The following is a 20,698-nucleotide window of genomic DNA, read 5'->3' as shown; positions in this document are numbered from 1 at the left end:
CTTGGCTCTATTCCTCCATCACACCCTCCTGGCATATTCCAAACCTAATTAAATTCAATATGTGCTGACTCTATGACTGAACCCAAGCATGTAATTTGCTTTGGTCAATGAAAGTGATTTGAACTGATGTGTGTTATTTCTGAATGAAAGCTTTAAAAATCAATGCACAACTCATCACTCTTTTTATTTCTGGCCCACTGCCTGACAACACTCCAAATGGGGGCTGCTCTGTAAGCCTGGGTGTTGGAGTAAGAAGAAATCAGAGTAGAACCCCCAGCTGACTCATCATGAGCATGTAGTGTGATGTCACTGAGATGTCACTTTAGTTTTTTTTTTTAAATAAATCTTTATTGGAGTATAATGGCTTCACAATACTGTGTTAGTTTCTGTTGCACAATAAAGCAAATCAGCCATATGCATACACACGTCCCCAAATCCCCTCCCCCTTGAGCCTCCCTCCCACCATCCCTCTCCCACCTCTCTAGGTCATCTGAAAGCACCGAGCTGATCTCCCTGTGCTATGCGGCTGCTTCCCTCTAGCCATCCAGTTTACATTTGGTCGTGTGTGTATGTCCATGCCACGCTCACTTCACCCAGCTTCACCTTCCCACCCCATGTCCTCAAGTGCATTTTCTATGTCTACCTCTCTATTCCTGCCCCGCAACAAGGTTCATCAGTACCATTTTTTGTTAGATCCCATATATATGTGTTAGCGTATGGTATTTGTTTTTCTCTTTCTGACTTACTTCACTCTGTATGACAGACTCTAGGTCCATCCACCTCACTACAAATAACTCAATTTCGTTTCTTTTTATGGCTGAGTAATATTCCATTGTATATATGGGCTACATCTTCTTTATCCATTCATCTGTCAATGGACACTTAGGTTGCTTCCATGTCCTGGCTATTGTAAACAGAGCTGCAATGAACATTGTGGTATGTGACTCTTTTTGAATTACGGTTTTCTCAGGGTATATGCCCAGTAGTGGGATTGCTGGGTCATATGATAGTTCTATTTTAAGTTTTTTAAGGAACCTCCATGCTGTTTTCCACAGTGGTTGTATCAATTTACATTCCCACCAACAGTGCAGGAGAGTTCCCTTTTCTCCACACCCTCTCCAGCATTTATTGTTTCTAGATTTTTCATAATGGCCATTCTGACTGGCATGAGGTAATACCTCATTATAGTTTTGATTTGCATTTCTCTAATAATTGGTGATGTTGAGCATCATTTCATGTGCCTCTTGGCCATCTATATGTCTTCCTTGGTGAAATGTCTGTTTAGGTCTTTGCCCATGTTTTTTTTTTTTTTTTTAAACATCTTTATTGGAGTATAATTGCCGTACAATGGTGTGTTATTTTCTGCTTTATAACACAGTGAATCAGTTATACATATACATATGTTCCCATATCTCTTCCTTCTTGCATCACTCTCCCTCCCATCCTCCCTATCCCACCCCCTCTAGGTGGTCACAAAGCACCGAGCTGATCTCCCTGTGCTATGCGGCTGCTTCCCACTAGCTATCTATTTTACATTTGGTAGTGTATTTATGTCCATGCCACTCTCTCACTTTGTCCCAGCTTACCCTTCCTCCTCCCCGTATCCTCAAGTCCATTCTCTAGTAGGTCTGTGTCTTTATTCCCGTCTTGCCCCTAGGTTCTTCATGACCATTTTTTTTTTTAGATTCCATATATATGTGTTAGCGTACGGTATTTATTTTTCTCTTTCTGCCTTACTTCACTCTGTATAACAGACTCTAGGTCCAGCCACCTCACTACAAATAACTCAATTTCATTTCTTTTTATTGTTGAGTAATATTCCATTGTATATATGTGCCACATCTTCTTTATCCATTCATCCGATGATGGACACTTAGGTTGCTTCCATGTCCTGGCTATTGTAAATAGAGCTGCAATGAACACTTTGGTACATGACTCTTTTGAATTATGATTTTCTCAGGGTATATGCCCAGTAGTGGGATTGCTGTTGTATGGTAGTTCTATTTTTAGTTTTTTAAGGAACCTCCATACTGTTCTCCATAGTGGCTGTACCAATTCACATTCCCACCAACAGTGCAAGAGGGTTACCTTTTCTCCACACCCTCTCCAGCATTTATTGTTTGTAGATTTTTTGATGATGGCCATTCTGACCGGTGTGAGATGATATTTCACTGTAGTTTTCACTTGCATTTCTCTAATGATTAATGATGTTGAGCATTCTTTCATGTGTTTGTTGGCAATCTGTATATCTTCTTTGGAGAAATGTCTATTTAGGTCTTCTGCCCATTTTCGGATTGGGTTGTTTGTTTTGTTGATATTGAGCTGCATGAGCTGCTTGTAAATTTTGGAGATTAATCTTTGTCAGTTGCTTCATTTGCAAACATTTTCTCCCATTCTGAGGGTTGTCTTTTGGTCTTGTTTATGGTTTCCTTTGCTGTGCAAAAGCTTTTAAGTTTCATTAGGTCCCATATTTTAATTTTTGTTTTTATTTCCATTTCTCTAGGAGGTGGGTCAAAAAGGATCTTGCTGTGATTTATGTCATAGAGTGTTCTGCCTATGTTTTCCTCTAAGAGTTTTATAGTGTCTGGCCTTACATTTAGGTCTTTAATCCATTTTGAGTTTATTTTTGTGTATGGTGTTGGGGAGTGTTCTAATTTCATTCTTTTGCATGTAGCTGTCCACTTTTCCCAACACTACTTATTGAAGAGGCTCTCTTTTCTCCACTGTATAGTCTTGCCTTCTTTATCAAAGATAAGGTGACCATATGTGTGTGGGTTTATCTCTGGGCTTTCTATCCTGTTCCATTGATCTATATTTCTGTTTTTGTGTCAGTACCATACTGTCTTGATTACTGTAGCCTAGTGGTATAGTTTGAAGTTGGGGAGCCTGATTCCTCCAACTCCGTTTTTCATTCTCAAGATTTGTTTGGCTATTCAGGGTCTTTTGTACTTCCATACAAATTGTAAAATGTTTTGTTCTAATTCTGTGAAGAATGCCATTGGTAGTTTAATAGGGATTGCGCTGAATCTGTAGATTGCTTTGGGTAGTATAGTCATTTTCACAATATTGATTCTTCCAATCCAAGAACATGGTATGTTTCTCCATCTGTTTATGTCATCTTTGATTTCTTTCATTGGTGTTTATAGTTTTCAGAGTACAGGTTTTTCACCTCCTTTGGCAGGTTTATTCCTAGGTTGTTTTTTTTTTTTTTTGCGGTATGCAGGCCTCTCACTGCTGTGGCCTCTCCCGTTGCGGAGCACAGGCTCCGGACGCACAGGCTCAGCGGCCATGGCTCACGGGCCTAGCCGCTCTGTGGCATGTGGGATCTCCCCAGACTGGGGCACGAACCCGTGTCCCCTGCATCGGCAGGCAGACTCTCAACCACTGCGCCACCAGGGAAGCCCCTGAAGGACATCTTGGTTGCTTTCAACTTTTGGCATTATGAATAAAGCTGCTATAAACATCTGTGTGTTGGTTTTGTGTAGACCTAAGTTTTCATTCCTTTGGGTAAATACCAAAGAGTATGATTACTTGTATGAGAAGAATATATTTGGTTTTGTAAGAAACCACCAAACTGTCTTCTTAAGTTGCTGTACCATTTTGCAATCCCACCAGCAATGTATGAGAGTTTCCATATATTAGAAAAGAAGAAAGATCTAGTTTGTTAAGGTGGAAACTCTTTGCACTGATATTAATTCTTTTGCTGCATGTCTAGGGTTTACCCACTAAGCAAGGTACTGTAGTTGAGATCATATTTTATTGTGTTTAGGGATTCTCTGGGTGATCACTGAGGTCCTTCTACCATCACTGGTCAGATCTCTTGTCTTTCCACCAGATGTGAGCTCTGAGGAATTAAATTAAATTAATTAATTACACAATTTTGAAAGGTTACACTCCATTTACAGTTATTACAAAATATTGGCCATATTTGGGGAACTTTATATTTACAACTGTCTGGTCATTTTTTGCCTCTCTGTGAAATTCTACTCTATACACACCTAATCCAGCACTCATCAAAGACTCAAGCAGACCCATAAGCAAATTACTGAGTCTTCTTGCATTTTCCCCTTCAGTCCAGATGCCAGGCCCACAACTCCCAGCTGCCTTGGTCTCCCCAAACTCCAACTCCATATCTATTTCAGTGAGGCCAAAATGTTGTCTTTGACTTCCCCTAGCTGTACCAGTGACTATGAAATTGCCTCTAGGCAACAAGCTGGGATAAGTATAGGGCCTGGTTGTTAGTTTCCCTTTTCTCATGGACCACTGTCCTGTGCTCTTTCTGTTTATTTTTTATTCGTTGCTCTAGGGATTATACTGTGCATCTTTAATTTATCACAATTTTCTTAGACTTTATGTAGAATTACTTCAAGAAAGATGTAGAAATCTTGCAATAGTATAGTTGTATTTCCCCCTTTTTGCTATTTTTACCATATATATATTATATCTATATATATTTTTTGAGATACAATTCACATACCATAAAATTTACCCCTTTAATGTGTACAATTCAGTATTTTTTAAATTATATTCAAAAAATTGTACAACCACCACCACTGTTTGATTCCAGAACATTTCATCACTCCAAAAAGAAACCCCATATCCATTAGGAGCTTCTCTTGTTTCTCCTCTACCCCCAGCCTCCAGCAACAACTCACCTACTTTTTGTCTCTATAGATTTTCCTATTCTGGACATTTCTTATAAATGGAATAATGTATCTGTATACATTTTAAAACCAACAATACTATTATAATTTTTGCTTTAAATAGTCAAATATGACTTTTACATAAATTAAGAGAAGAGGAAGAAAAATATATAGTTTTAATATTCATCCATATACTACCATTTGTGGTGCTCTTCATTCTTTCCTGTAGATCTGAGTTAACATATGGTGTCATTTCCTTTTATTCTGAAGAGCTTCCTTTAGCATTTCTTGTAATTTTCCCTTTGCTGTTTAGGATTTTGTGGCAAACAGGGGCCAAGAAAGCTTCTGTCATGTACCAATTCCATTATTTGATAAGTATGGGTTTTTCAAGGAATTCTCCCATTTCATCTGTTATTGAATTTTTTGGCATAAAGATGATATTATTCCCTTATTATACTTTCAATATTGTGGTTTCTGTAGTGCTAACCCTTCTTTCAATCCTGCTATTGGTAATTTGTGTTTTCTCTATTTTTCTATTGATTAGGGGTTTATCAGCTGTGATCTCTTCAAAGAATCAATTTTTGGTTTTATTAATTTTCTGTATTGTCTGTTTTTCTATTTCATTGACTTCTGTTGTTTCTTTATCTGTTGTTTGTCTTCCCACTTATTTTAGTTTAATTTGCTTGTCTTTTTCTATTTTCTTTAGGTGTCAAGTTGTGTCATTGATTTTAAATCTTATTCTCTCATATAAACATTTAGGTTATAACACTCCCTTTAATTATAGCTTTAGTTTCAGCCCACATATTTTTATATGTTGTATTTTCATTACCATTCTGTTTAAAATATTTTCTAATTTTCCCTGTGACTTTTTTCCATGGGCTATTTACAAGTGTGTTGTTTAATTTCCTAATACTTGAGGCTTTTCCAGTTATCAGTAAGGTATCTCCATTCTAGCTTTCCCAGCTGTTAGCCCTTTAAGATTCAATCTCTGCAGGGCCTTATAGATCTTGTCTTGAACAAGTGCAGTCCAAATATGGTACGTTGACTTCTAAGATGGCCCTCAATTGTCCCCCACCTCCTAATATTCATACCCTTATATAATCCTCTCCCCTTGAGTGTGGGCTGGAACTAGTGATTTGCTTCTAACCAATAAAATACAGCAAAAGAAATGACATATCACTTCTGTGATTAGGTTGTAGCATGTCATGACTTTTAGATGTTAGCAGACTTGCTGGCTTTGATGAGCAAGCTGCCATATTGAAGAGGCCCAAGTGGCAAGAAACCGAGGGTAACCTCTGGCCTAAAGCCAACAAAGAATAAGTCCCTCAGTCCAACAGCTCTGAAGGGACTGAATCTTACCAAGAACCAGATATGTGAATTTATGAAAGTCCTGAAAGAGAGGGCCCATGAATGGATTCCTGAGCTACAGAAACTGTAAGATGATAAATGTGTGTTGTCTTAAGCTTCTAAGTTTTGGGCTTAAGAGGAAATGGACAGCTAATACATTAACCCTTGACCAAGAAGGTATAGTGAATGCTTATTTATACTTCTGGGGCCCCTCCTCTGTGCAGCTCCCTCTTCTCAGGTACCCTGCCCTGGAAATTCCAATGGTTTTAGTAGCCCAGAACTCAAATCTTTGTGTATGTTTGGATATTTTAAGGGCAAGGATTGAGTTATAAACATCTTTGTATCCTCCACAGAGCCTAGCTGAATATCAAATTTCTAATGAGTGTTCCTTTATTATTTTTTGATTACATGCTTTCCAAATTGAACTGCTCCAATACAGTCTTGATCAGGGGCATATCTCAATGGTAAGTAGTGAGAGTCTTTTCAGGGCTCCCCACATTGAAGCCCCAGACCGTGGTGGACCACATACCCCACATACAGAGCTCATCTATACCAGGTCACTCCTACTTGCAGATCTGGATGGAGTGCTATCCTGAAGATGTGGAATCTTGTTTTCCCAGTGGCCACCAGGGGGCTGGATGACACAGCATGTTGATGCAGGGAGATAGACCTTAACTAACAGGAAATGGGAAATGGAAGTGAGCTGGGCAGATAAATCCCACTTCCTTTCTTCCCTCTATAGAATTCTCTGAGATGCAGTTCCTTTTTGCAGCCCTTCTAGAAAAGTTCCATAGCACCAGCAAATGGAACTGTTGAATGACCAGCTCTTTGCAGTTCCACCCTCACTGCCTCCTGGGCTTTGCACCTCTCAAAGAAAACATCCATATTTTAATCCTCGCCTGAGGCTCATCTTCCTAGAGAGCCTGGACTAAGAGAGGTGGCACTCATGGTTTATCTTTGCTTTAAGTGTCCATCTCAACTAACGATCTCTGAGGACTATACTTTAGCATAACAAGTTTGACCATGACTCACCTTTGATAATTCATGTAGCCAATTTCACATACTGTCTTGTGTCATGTTCTGTCATGTTTTGAACATCTTCCCTCAGTTTCTCAAACTCTATGCTAAAGGAAATGGATTTTAAAATTGAATGACTAAGGAAAGAATCAATTTGAAGGAAATGACTGAATATGGAGTTGGCAGTTTGCTTTGTTTGTTGCTCACATTAACTAGCTGGAGGGAGCTAAAATACTTTTTAAAAATGGACAATTTTCACACTTACTGAGTTAAATTCTGTGTGGTCCAGGAAAAGCTTTTGCCTGCATCCCACCTCACCATCCTGCCATGGAGATTTGCAATTTGCGCCACCCACCTCTGGTCAGTCCAGTGAAACATCAGGGGACTTGTTGAAAGGGAAACCCACAGACAAAGAAAGGCACAGACCTCTTCATTCTCTAATCAATTCTGATTTTCAGCAGCACACCAGGTAGAAGTAAGAACTCAGAAATGTGGCAGGGCATTTTTGCCCTTCAATTAATGGGAGCCTAGAAGAAAAATAATTGCATGTACGTGCCTGTTTCTCTCCTTCCACAATACTGTGTGCAGTCAGATGAAAACCGTTCTTCCTAAGCTTCTAACTTCATGTAAATTAGGTGCAATTTGTTTTCCCTTTAACCTCAAAGCTTGGTAAGTGTAGCCAGACCAAAAAGGCTGTTAGTAAAAGCAGACCCTAGACATTAAGAAAAAGTGAGTCTCTTCTGATGCTTTTCATTATTTCAGAGCAGCAAATTACAGACTCTTTCATTGGCGTACACAGAGTTGAAGAGAGGCTGTCTGAGACAGTAGCAGTTACCTAGTTGCTTCCCAACTCTCATTTCCCTGCACTTACTGTGCCTCCCTATGGTTTAAAGGAGCTCACCACAGTCAGGAGGTACCCTCATGGTTCTGGCAATCAAGTGGCCACATGGTGGTTAAAAGGGCTCTGATCCCCATATGCAGGAAACATGATGGGACATCAAAGAGAGGACCCTAATTTAGCTTAGGAGTGGGTTAGGGTTGAGGAAAAATTAAAGGGACACACTTCCAGAGTTTGACACTGTTGAACTAATTCTTGAAGGCTAACTGGGAGCTAGCCATCTAAATAAATGAGGGTTGAGGGAGTTCTAGGAATTCAAAAGGTATTCTAGAAGGAGTTTTGCCTTTAGTAAGTTTTGCCTTTAGTAAGACCATGGCATATAATCATTCTTTGGATGTTGAGCTCTTACTTTGCCTCAGAGGCACTTTCTCTGGATGGTAATAGGCATGTACATATAACAAAAATAAAATATAAGACACTATTGTATTACCCTGGCTAAATAAATAAATAAAGGTGTATTATTCTCTTATGTTATTCATCTCCTAAATAATTTTCTACTCAACTAGCCTCCTCTTAACCTACAAACATGTTCAAGTCATTCCTATCCAGAGAGAAAACTCCTTATATCATTTAGGACTCCTTCAGGTAGAAATTAAGGTTGAATAGGAAACTCAACCCTAACTGACTTAACTAAAAAGGGGATTTATGGAGATTGTTGAAGATCCAGGGTTACTGCAGCCATAGGGACAGCCAGGTTCAGTGGCTCAGATAGTGTCACCAGGACCTGGTTTCTCTTCATCTCATAGCTCTGATTTCTGCTATGTTGGTTTTATTCTCTGCTAGGCTCTCCCTGAATAGGGATAAGATGACTGAATAACTCCTGCTTCTAAGTTCTAAACCCAAACATATCTGTAATCACGTTAAATGTAAATGGCCCAAACACTCTAATAAAAAGGCAGCGATTGTCAGATTGGATAGAATGCAAAACCCAATTATATCTTGCTTACAAGAAACCAACTTTAAATATAAAGATACAAATAAGTTAAAAATAAAAGAATTAAAATATATACCATGCTATTATTAATCAAAGAAAACTGGTGTGGTTACACTAATATCAGACAAAGTAGATTTCAGAGCAAAGACTATTACCAGAGATACTGAGAATCATTTCATCATGATTAACTGGTCATTTAAGAGGACAAAAACCTCCTAAATGTTTATGCACCTAGTAACAGCGCTTCAAAATACATGCAGCAAAAAGCAAGAGAACTCTAAGAACAAATATACAAATCCACAATTATAGTCAGAGATACCAACACTCCTCTCTTAAAATATTTCTAACTTCCCTTGAAACTTCTTCTTTAACCAATATGTAATTTAGAAATGTGTTATTTAATTTCCAGTTATTTGGGGACTTAATTTCTAAATACCTGGGATCTTCCAGATATCATTCTGCTGTTGATTTCTAGTTTAATTCTGTTATGAGCAGAGAATACACTTTGTAAGATTTCAATTCTTTGAAAGTTGCTAAAGTTTGTTTCATGGTATAAAATATGGTCTATTATTTTTATTTATTATTTTTTTTGTGTGTGGTACGTGGGCCTCTCACTGTTGTGGCCTCTCCCGTTGCAGAGCACAGGCTCTGGACGCGCAGGCTCAGCGGCCATGGCTCACGGGCCCAGCCGCTCTGTGGCATGTGAGATCTTCCCGGACCGGGGCATGAACCCATGTCCCCTGCAACGGCAGGTGGATTCCCAACCACTGCGCCACCAGGGAAGCCCTGAATCAATTTTTTTAAATCTTTTTTCATTGAGGTACAGTTGACTTACAATATTATATATGTTTCAGGTGTGCAACATAGTGATTCACAATTTTTAAAGGTTATACTCCCTCTGTTTATAGTTATTATAAAATATTGGCTATATCCCCATGCTGTACAATATATCCTTTTAGCTTCTTTACTTTACATAGTGGTTTGTACCTCTTAATCCTCTACCCTTATCTTGCCTCTCCCCCTTCCCTCATCCCATTGGCAACCACTAGTTTGTTCTCTATATCTGTGAGTCTGTTTCTTTTTTGTTATATTCACTAGTTTGTTGTATTTTTTAGATTCCGCATATAAGTGATATCATACGGTATTTTTCTTTCTCTGTCTGACTTATTTTACTAAGCAAAATACCTTCCAAGTCCATTCATATTGTTGCAAATTTCATATTGTGGCAAAATTTCATTCTGTGCAGCCTGGACCTGTATATTTTGCTTATTGAGGAAACACCACCTTATCTTGGTTGTTAACTTAAAGCATAACTGTATCTTGTCTTTTTCATTCAGAGTTTTTTTTTTTCCAACTGGTGCTACAGTTGAGTATTCAACAGGCCATTCCACCATCCTATTAAGCCAGATGCTTCTGGGTGGTGGTGTGCATGGATTTCATGGGCATGAATCCACTACTGCACTTCATAATATGCTAGAACTAGAAACTAAGGCATTCTAATATGAAGGTCAGCACCAGAAGTAGAGATTGTATAACTTGATGGGACAAGAGAATCCTGAAAATATCATGACCTTTAATCCTAAATTTTGTGTCTCTTTGTCAGACCATCAGTTTTACTCCCATACTTTTCACCAAGATATTAAAAATATTGACCAAATCTCATTGTAATTGAACTCCAAATGATTTCATTTGTTAGAATTTCTTGAAATAAATGGGCTACTAGATGGATGAGACTTATCATCATACAATTTTAATTACCCTGAATTTACCGTAGCAGGGTTTCAACTGCTAATACCATGTAAGGATTAATCAATAGGAGTATTTCTGAATCTTTTTGGATGTCAAAGTTCTTAATACCAGTCAAGATAAAATGACATGTTTCTTGATCAGGCCATGGCAGATAAAGGTTTGTGTAGGGGTGCTTTTTTTTTTTTTTTTACAACTTTATTGGAGTATAATTGCTTCACAATGGTGTATTAGTTTCTGCTTTATAACAAAGTGAATCAGTTATACATATACATCTGTTCCCATATCCCTTCCCTCTTGCATCTCCCTCCCTCCCACCCTCCCTATCCCACCCCTCCAGTGGGTCACAAAGCACCGAGCTGATCTCCCTGTGCTATGCGGCTGCTTCCCACTAGCTATCTATCTTACGTTTGGTAGTGTATATGTCCTTTTTAAGTGGAAACAAAAGATGTGATCTGTGAAGAAATTGGTATTTGAATCATAGGGTAAGAAGGGGGGGTGGGCATTGATTCTCCTTTTGATTTGAAATAAGTTACTAGAAGACCTAAACCTGTCAGAGGCAGAATGCAACATAAAAGTGTCAGAGCTGATAAGTGTACTTTGAATTTTAATGATTATCTTTTGAATGCAGTTCAGAATATTTTACAGCTACTCCATTTATTTCAATTCACCCTTAAATTTTGGCACACTGTCCCAGTACCCAGAAGACAATTTTTTCTACCTAGATATTTAAATATATTTTCTCCATTTCCATTTCTTTAAACATGTCCATGATACAGTCCTGTCTTTCAACATAGTCATAAACATACTTTCCAAATAGATCTGTGTATGGATCATAGGATCCATAGGAAAGAAGAAAGAATCTATATTTCAAAAGTGTTATCTTCTTAAAAGAATGAATCTTTACTCTGCAAAATCTATATATGGTAAGGGATCTAAATCTCTGAAAAAAAGTCTTATTTAAGAAGGAAAAAAAGAGAAGTGTATATTTTCCCATGAGAGTTGAAAATAGAAGATAAAGAAATATTTTCATTGTACAGGAAGATAAAGAAAGAAAGATGGGATCTTTTCCCTAAATCACAACTTACATAAAAGCACAGACAGATACAATAGGTTAAAGCAGAGTTGCTCTGGTTGACTGAGGGTGGGGAAGATAAATCCAAATAAACATTCATCCCTCCACCCTACTCCCAGCCAAGCTGTGCGGGAAGAGGATTCTGTAGAGCTCAATGTTGAAATCAGTCTTAAGAAAAGAAAAATTATAAGATGTTTCTCTTTCCAGAATCGTAGGTTTTGAATGTATGGTTGAACTGCTGGCAATGGCTATGTGTCCAGTCTTTTCGGAGCAACCTCATTATCTCTTCCTCTGCTGGTTTCCGCTCTCTGTGTTTACTGCTGCACATTGTTACTCACTCTGTACCCTCTGCCTGTCAAATCCTACCCATCCTTCAAGGTTCAGCTCAAAACCTACTTCTTCTGTAAAGTTTTTCTGGTTGGGTGTAACCACCCCATCCTCTGAGGTCCAATCACTGCAATTCATTTATATTTGTATTGAGTAATTAAAGATTTATTGTTGAATGCACAGGCGTGGCAATAGGTATTAGAGCTATGGTGGTAAGGTCCCTGCCCTTTAGAGAACTTACCTAGTGGCAGGCGGTGGTGATAAAACAGACAATAAAAAAGTAAACAAATAAATGACCGAAGTACAGGTTATGATACTTGCCACAAAAGAAATAAATTGAATGATGTGATAAAGCATATCTGTACCTCTGTGTGCTTATGTGAATGGTGTGAATGGGGGCTGCCTTAGGGTGTGCTGAGGGGCTGGCATGTGAGCTGAGAGCATGGAAGGCTTTGGGCATGTGATATGAAGTCCAAAATTCTGAGAAGACAGAAGCAAAGGAACAGGTCAAGTTAGGGTGCCAAGGAGCAGAAAAACTGAAAATGGGGGAGCAGCAGGAATCAAGGAAAATCGTCTTGGCACAGCTCCCAAATGAGAGCCTCGATGCCCAGGGGGCCTTCTTGGAGGTCCCTCAAAGTCACAGACTTTTCTGTGAGAGGGCCCACATCCAGATTCATCTTTGTGTCCCCACAGAAACTAGAACAGGGTTTTGCCCACGGGAAGTGCTCAGTAATTGACGGTAAAATAAGGACTAAAGCCCCAATTAATTCCTTCATGAAGACTTCTCTGATTTTTACCAAATAGCCTCTCTTTCCCCTGAACCCCAGGGAGAGCTTCTACTGTAACATACTAGGTTTTTATCTTAATTCTTTTATAGATATTTGGTACTTGAACTCCCATGGAGATCTAAGGAATTGTTGAAGAGTAGTGCTTGGGCGTGGAAGCTGTATTTTTCTTGGTGACTGACTGTCCTTTGTTTTCTGTCTTCATGGTCTACAGGCTGAATGGCATGAATCTGTGGTGCTGGTTTTCAAAAGAAAGTAAATAGACATCATGTCTCAAAATGCATACAGCCAGCATGACCCTGTGGTGTCCTGATAAGCCAGCTTTGGGGGCAGGCGTGAGGAGGGGAGAAACTCTGATTTGTAGCCTTTGTCTATCTCTGTTGTGTAAGTACTTCCACCGCCTTGCCGTATTCCTATTATCAGTCATTTCTCACGACTCCAGCACACAGCTGTGACCTCAACATTGGTGCTCATTACCTTCGGCTGCCTGTCAGAAGGATCCTCTCAGTGAACTGCACTTCATTCTGGTTGCCCCTTGACAAGAGACCCAGAGAACGTGCTGAAGGCTGGGAGATGAACTGCAAAGATGATGTAATGATCACTGGCTGATGCCTGAGTAAGCAGTCAGGAGAGAGCCTCCATTTCACTTGCTCTCATGGTCTTGGCAGCTCTGCAGCCAACAATAGACAGCAAACATGGTCTCCTGTACCCTGAGCTGGATTTTCCTCTTCACTCATTCTTGAAGAGCTGCAGGCAAGGCAAGGCAGCAGCCTGGACATGCAGGGAGGGAAGCTATTTTCTTCTTTCTTTGGTATACTTGCCTTGAATGAAACCAAGTATGTTTTGAGGTATAACTGAATGCAGCGAACCTCTGCCTTCTGTCAAGGTTACTAGGTACTTCTTAGGTTTTCCTCCACCCTAAACAAAAATTGCAGGTCCGGGCAGTGACATTCTGGCTGATAGGATTAGTCATGGTGCTTGATGAAAACATTTCTCCCCTCTGATCATGGCACTGTGCGTATGGTTTTTCTTTGGCAATTTGGGTCATGTTCTAGGAGAAAATCAGTACACAATGAATCTTTGTAGTTTACAGATGAATTAAAGATGCTCTGAGAAATGCCAAGGGGATAGGGAGAAAGTACAAGGAGGGTCTCTGGGCGATGAATGAAGGTCGGAAGGCTGGTGCTGCCTCTCATAGTGGATGAGAATGAGGTAAGGAATTTAGGGCCAAATGTTCCAAGCTGCACATGCAAGAATATTGGCTTACATTCTTCTAAGTTAAATCTCAGGAAAAGGGTTCTGGAGTCAAAGCCTTGTGCTCTTAAATGAGAAAGACCCGGGCCTGTGTATTAGTTCCCTACTGCTGCTGTAACAAATTACCACAGACTTGGTGGCTTGAAACAACATAAATTGACTTCCCTGGTGGTCCACTGGTTAAGACTCCATGCTCCCAATGCCAGGGGCATTGGTTCAATCCCTGGTTGGGGAACTAAGATCCCACATGATGCATGGTGCGGCCTAAAAATAAATAAATAAATAAATAAAAATTAAAAAACACGAGTTTGTTATCTTACAGTTCTGGAGTTCAGAAGTCTGGAATGGGACTCACTGGGCTGAAATCAAGGTGTTGGCACGGCTCTTTTCCTTTCCAAAGGCTCTAGGGAAAAATCTGTTTCCTTGCCTTTTCCTGCTTTTAGAGGCCACCCACATTCCTCCACTCTGGGATCCCGTCTTTCATCTTCACAGCCAGCAGAGCTGCATCTCTGTCTGACTGTTTTCTGTAGCTCAGATCTCCCTCTGCTTCTTCTTCTGCTCCCCCTCTTCTACTTCTAAGGACCCTTGTGGTTATATTGGCCCACCTGGATAATCTAGGATAATCTCCCTATTTAAGGCCTATGGATTAGTAATCTTAATTCCATCTGTATCTTTACTTCCCCTTTGCCCTGTAGGGTAATATATTTATAGGTCCTGAGGATTAGGACATGGTCATCTTTGAGGGGCCATTATTATGCTTATTGACCTTACTCTGGATTCCAACCCGGTATCTTCAGAGCTATGTAACCTTGGGCAAGTCACTAACCTTTTAAAAAGCCTCATTAGACAGTGGGGTAATAGTAGTACCTTCCTCATGGGCTTTTGGTGAAGATTAGATGTGCTAACATGTGCCATGTGCTTAAAAGGGTGCTTGGCCCATGCCAAACACTCAGTGAATGTTAGCTAGTTTTATTTCAAACCTTACTTATGCTTGCTCACCTTGGCTCTGGATTAGAGAACCCTCTTTGAACTCCCACAGAAACCTGTCCTTCCTGGACCATAGCACATCCCACACTGCAATGTCACCATCTGTTTATGTGTCTCTTTCCTCTATTAAACAGAGTTCCCTGACAGTAGGGGGACTAGCTTATATATCTTAGTAACTCCTTCATGTCTGGCACAGAAGAAGCTTCCCAGTAAAAGACTGGGTTGAAGCGTGTTACCATTAAGAGTGAAAAATGAGTTTTTTCCTAATCATATAAAAACCACAAACATTCACACTAAAGTTTTCTCAACTGTGTCAGTTTCTCCCATAACATTTTCTTCAAACTTTTGGGACATCCTACTGTTTGTCTTCTATGGACACTTCAGATTAAACAAAAATATTATTACTAAATGTATTAATTGATGAAAATTTTTTATTTTAGAAAGTCATTATTAATGAGAACATTTAGAAAATAACTGATCATTCAGCTACCACTGTGAAAAAATTACTAGCCTACTTTTTCACATATGTACTTTGGAGGTGAAGTGTAGTACTGAAGTAATACTGTGTTGGCAGCAGTGAATAAGCCATTTTAATGTAAAAACTTTTACACCCTCCCTCCCCCCAGTGATACTGTGATTTTGCTGGGGGTATGTAAGCATATCCTTAGCTAGTGCACATGAACTATAATTAAATGAAGGTGTATTATTAAACACACATGTAGGAGTTAAAAAACATGATCTAGATATAAGGTGTAAAGATGTGATCACCCTGATTGGAAATGAGGGAAGAGACACTTAAAAGAGATAAGATCCTTTTATGGAGCTTGTTGAAGAGGAAAAAAGAGTTCTGAGGGGAAATTAAAAAGTCCTAATTAAGATGACAGGCTCAAATTATCTCAAGGGGAGTCCACAAATTCTCAGGCTTTATAACAAGAGGAAGACTCCTCTGTGGGTAAAATCCAGAAAAGACTGGCTCTTAGGTGGCTATGAGGAATATAGTGTCAGATCTCAGTAGGCAGGTGTTCTCTCCTTCTTCAAGGATCTAGGAAATTAAGAGCAGGTAGAGCAAGCATATACCTCCATTAGTGCATTAACACTGCATTGTAACACAGGCGGATGTGTGAGTCTTCCCCATTAGACTTAAGGTGGTGAGAGCACATACCGAGCTTTAATTTTTGTGTGTAGAGGGCCTAAAACTCCAGCTGGCATATAGAAAACACTGAATAAATATTCATTGTTGAATAAAAGAGCTGGTCTCATAGAATTTAAGAGCCAGAAGTGTGCAAAGAGACTAGTGGTCTCCAGATTGGTGGTCTCCAAATCTATCTGGACATCAGAATCACCAGTGGAGTGTATGTGTGGGTTCCCTTTAAGATACTGATTCTAGAATACATAGAGGATACACCACTTATTCCCTTCATGAGACACAACCCAAAGTACCCTCCTAATCAGACTGAATACTTTCCCCCTACAATCAGGAGTAAGGCAGGGATGTCTGCTCTTGCCACTTCAGCATAGAACTGAAAGTTCTACAAACTACAAAGAGATAAGAAAAAGAAATAAAAGCCATAGAGATTAGAAAAGAAGAAATAAAACTCTATTCACAAATGCATGATTGTCTTCATAGAAAACCCCAAGGATTCGACAAAGAAATTCTTAGAAATAGTGAGTGAGTTTATCAGATTCATAGGATAAAAATCGATATAAAAAAACCAATCATATTTCTACATGTTAAGCCTTAAACAATTGAAGATTGAAATTTACATGTTCAATAGCACACAGGAAAAGAAATACAGTTATAAGACTAACAAAAATGTGCAGGATGTTTATACTCAATAATGAAAGAAATCAAAGAAGACTTAGAGATATTTATCATGTTCATGGATTATAAGACTGAACATTTTTAAGATGTTAATTCCCCCCAAATTGATCTATAGTTTTAATGCAATCACAATAAAAATATCAGTAAGGATTTTGTAGATAGTGACACAATGACTCTAAAGTGTATGTGAAAAGGCAAAATAAATCAGAAAGACAATTTTGAAAAAGAAGGACAAAGTTGGAGGACTTGTATCACTTGATTTCAAGACTCATTAAAAACCCACAATAATCAAGACAGTGTGGTACTGGCAAAACCTAAAACTATAAAACTTTTAGGAGAAAACCTTTGTGACTTGGGATTAGGCAGAGTTATTAGATATGATACCATAAGTATGATACATAAAGGAAAAAATTGAGAAATTAGACTTCATCAAAATGAAAACTTTTGCTATGTGAAGGATCATGGTAAAAGGATGAACAGATACTCTGCCCAGTGGAAGAAAAATATTTGGACCTAAGTGAAAAAGGATTTGTATCCACTATATATAAAGGATACTTAAAACTTATCAAAAAGCAAGCAAATGAACCAATTAAGAAATAGAAAAAATTTGAAAAGATACTACAATGGAATTAAATAGGTGGCAAATAAGCACATGAAAAGATGCTCAACATCTTAATTATTAGGGAAATAGAAATTAAAGCTACTACACACCATTTCAAATGGTTTAAAACAAAACAAAGAAACAAAAACCTAGCCATATCAAGTCCTGGAATGAATACAGAACAACTGAACCCTCACATATTGCTACTGGGAATGCAATTTCAAAGGCAGTTTGGCAGTTTCTTTTATTGGTAAACATGCACTCACTGTGGGAGCCAGCAAACCCAGTCCTACGTATTTACCCAAGTGAAATGATAACTTCTATTCACACAAAAACCTGTAGGCCAATATTCACAGTTGCTTTATTCATAACTGCCCTGAACTGGAAATAACCTAAACTTCCTTCAACTGTGAGTAGATAAATAACTTGTAGTACATTCATACAATAAGAAGGCATAAACCATTGATGGACTCAACAACACAGGTGAATCTCACATGCCTTATACTCAGTGAAGGAAGCCAATCTTGAAAGGGTACATACTGTATGATTCCACTGATACGACATTTCGAACAGACAAAACTGTGAGGCAAAAAACACATCAGTAGTTTCCAGGGGTTAGGGTTAGGGGGAGGGCTTGACTACAAGGGGCAGCAGCGTATTTGGAGTGATGGCACCATTTTGAATTTTGATGGTGGTAATGGATTTATCAAAATTTGCCAAACTGTTCCTTTGAAAAGTGACTTTTACTGTACATATATTAAAAAAAATAAATTTACAAAGAGTCTTCAATGGCTTTGTATTGTTCTTAGAGTAAATTCCAAACTAGAATAAATTTTGTGTTCTTTATCCTGACTTGCAAAGCAGTGCATGGCCTGGTCCTGCCACTCTCTGACCACATTGTCCCTCACTCTCCCCCTTGCCCACTGTATTGAATTCATTTTATGCACCAACTCAATGGATGATGAGATACCAATTTGCTAGAGCAAGTCCAGCAATGGTCTGTGCTATGATTGTGGTCATGGAGCCAGCTTGCTGCTACTTCTGTCACTGCCTTGGGTTGAACCTCTCAAGTTGCTCTTGGGTACAGCCCAACAGTGCCTTACCTCCTGCCATATGCCTTTTGCCTTCCACCTTGGGACTTCCCTCGTCTGCCCAGACACCTGTTTGGTGACCACTCACATGCAACCAGGAGTGCTGATCAGTTAACACTGAGCAATGAGAGAAAGGAGCCTGCAAATAAATGTTCTCTCTTTCTACCACACCAGGACTCTTTCCCTTGCCCCCCGACAGATGTTTGAAGCTTCAGAAGCATTACGTTGCTTCTCTGTAGACCAGAAATCAGCATCTTCCTCTTGAATCCTTCTTTAGCCTCTCCACTGATACCTCCATGCCGCCTCCTACAAATCCGTGGTGCTTCCTGCAGACTCTGGCAACCATCACCAGCTGTGTAATACAAATCTTTGTATTTGCTTTCCCTCTCTTCCTGACTCACTCCTCTTTTCTCTCCAGCCTTTCCTGAGATTTCACTTCCCTATAGTCTTGTCACCTAACCATTTGCTTGGGCCCGACTTTCTAGGTGGTTCAGCCAAAGACACCCAATAAGCTTCAGTCACGTTAGGTTTCTTTGTGTTCCCAGAATAAGCTGTGTATTTCTCCCCTCAAATTAGATCTCTGGCACTCTGTTTCCTCTGCCTGGCTCTTTCCCTAGTTGTTCCAGGTTATCACTCTATGTGAATTCTTGACATAGCACTCACTTGCTATGGATCTTATGTGCTCTATCTATATATCTATATCATCTATCATCTAGTTTCTCTCTCATTAAGCTAGAAGCCCCACCAGAACATGAATCTTGTCTGCCTTGTTTAGTGCTATAGCCTGAGAACCTAGAACAGTTTAAAGCACATTGGAGGCCCTTAGGAAATATTTGTGGAGTAGATGAATGAATGCATGCCACTATTGACCTAGCTAGCCCCAAATTTACACACTCAGTTGCTTCCTTGACAAAAACTTGCAATTAAGTGCCCAAAGTTGACCAAATGCCATGGTGAGAGCTGTCCCAGCACATTAAAACTCTGGAAGTGGGAGACTCTGACCATGGGCTCAAGGCCAGTTGTTTCAGTGTTCCCAGTTTCCAATATCACACCGTTAAAGAGCATTGTAAAAAGTAGGGTCCAATATTTAGGCATAAATCTTGTGCCCTTGAATTATGCAAAGCCTTTTAGATGTAACACCAAAAGTACAAGCAACAGAAGAAAACAGATAATTCATGCTTATTCAAAATGAAAAACTTCTTTTTTTTCTTTCATAGGAAGTGGAAAGATAACCCACAGAATGGGAGGAATTATTTACAAAGTATATATCTGACTTATATCCAGATTATATAAAGAACACTTATACCTGAATAATAAATCATAATAAATAATGAGTAAAAAAGACAAATAACTGACTTTAAAAAAAATGGGTAAAGGATCTGAATAGACATTTATGCAGAGAAGATAAGCACATGAGAAGATGACCAACATCATTAGCTGCTAGGAAAATGCAAATCAGAACCACAATGAGGTACCACTTCATGGCCACTAGGATGGTATAAACTTGAAAAATGGCAAATAATAAGTGTTGGCAAGGATGTGGAGAAACTGGAACATTCACACACTGCTGGTGAGAATGTAAAATGGTGCAGCTGCTTTGGAAACCAGTGTAGCAGTTCCTCAAAATGTCAAACTTAGAGTTACTATGTGACTCAGCAATTCCACTCCTAAATAGACACCCAAGAGAAATAAAAACATACATCCACACAACAAAGGCATACACAAATGTTCATAGCCACATTATTTATAATAGCCCCAAAGTGGAAACAACCCAAATGTTCATCAACTGAAAAATGGATAAACATAATATGATATATCTATGCCACGGGACATTATTTCTTCATAAAAAGGAATGAAGTACTGATGACATGGATGAACCTTGACAACATTCTGCTAAGTGAAAGAAAGCAGTCACAAAATACTTCATATTGTATGAAGACTTCATTTATATGAAATGTCCATAATAGGCAAATCTATAGAGAAAGTAGATTAGTGGTTGCCAGAGGCTGGGGGTTGGGAGAGTAAAGGGAATGAGTGCTAATAAACACAGCATTTCTTTTGGGGGTGATCAAAATCAGTTATAAAATTGATTGTGGTAATAGTGGTACAACTTTATGAATATACTAAAAACATCAAATTGGATACTTTAAGTCGGTGAATTGTATGCTATA

The 20,698-nt window shown here is 39.0% G+C and overlaps 1 long non-coding RNA gene across 1 annotated transcript in view; it reads left to right on the top strand.

Moving 5' to 3' along the window:
• The window catches only part of LOC308630100, a 48,790-nt gene extending 35,690 nt beyond the window's left edge, over positions 1-13,100 (top strand). The window contains exon 3 of the long non-coding RNA XR_014017758.1: positions 12,987-13,100. This is a non-coding gene — a long non-coding RNA (uncharacterized lncRNA). The remainder of the gene's footprint in view (positions 1-12,986) is intronic.
• The last annotated feature ends 7,598 nt before the right edge of the window (positions 13,101-20,698 follow it).

Source organism: Mesoplodon bidens, assembly GCF_964165515.1.
Source record: "Mesoplodon bidens genome assembly, chromosome: 16".
Taxonomy (NCBI): domain Eukaryota; kingdom Metazoa; phylum Chordata; class Mammalia; order Artiodactyla; family Ziphiidae; genus Mesoplodon; species Mesoplodon bidens.
Note: the sequence above shows the minus strand (reverse complement) of the source record. Positions and strands in the feature narration are given on the sequence as shown.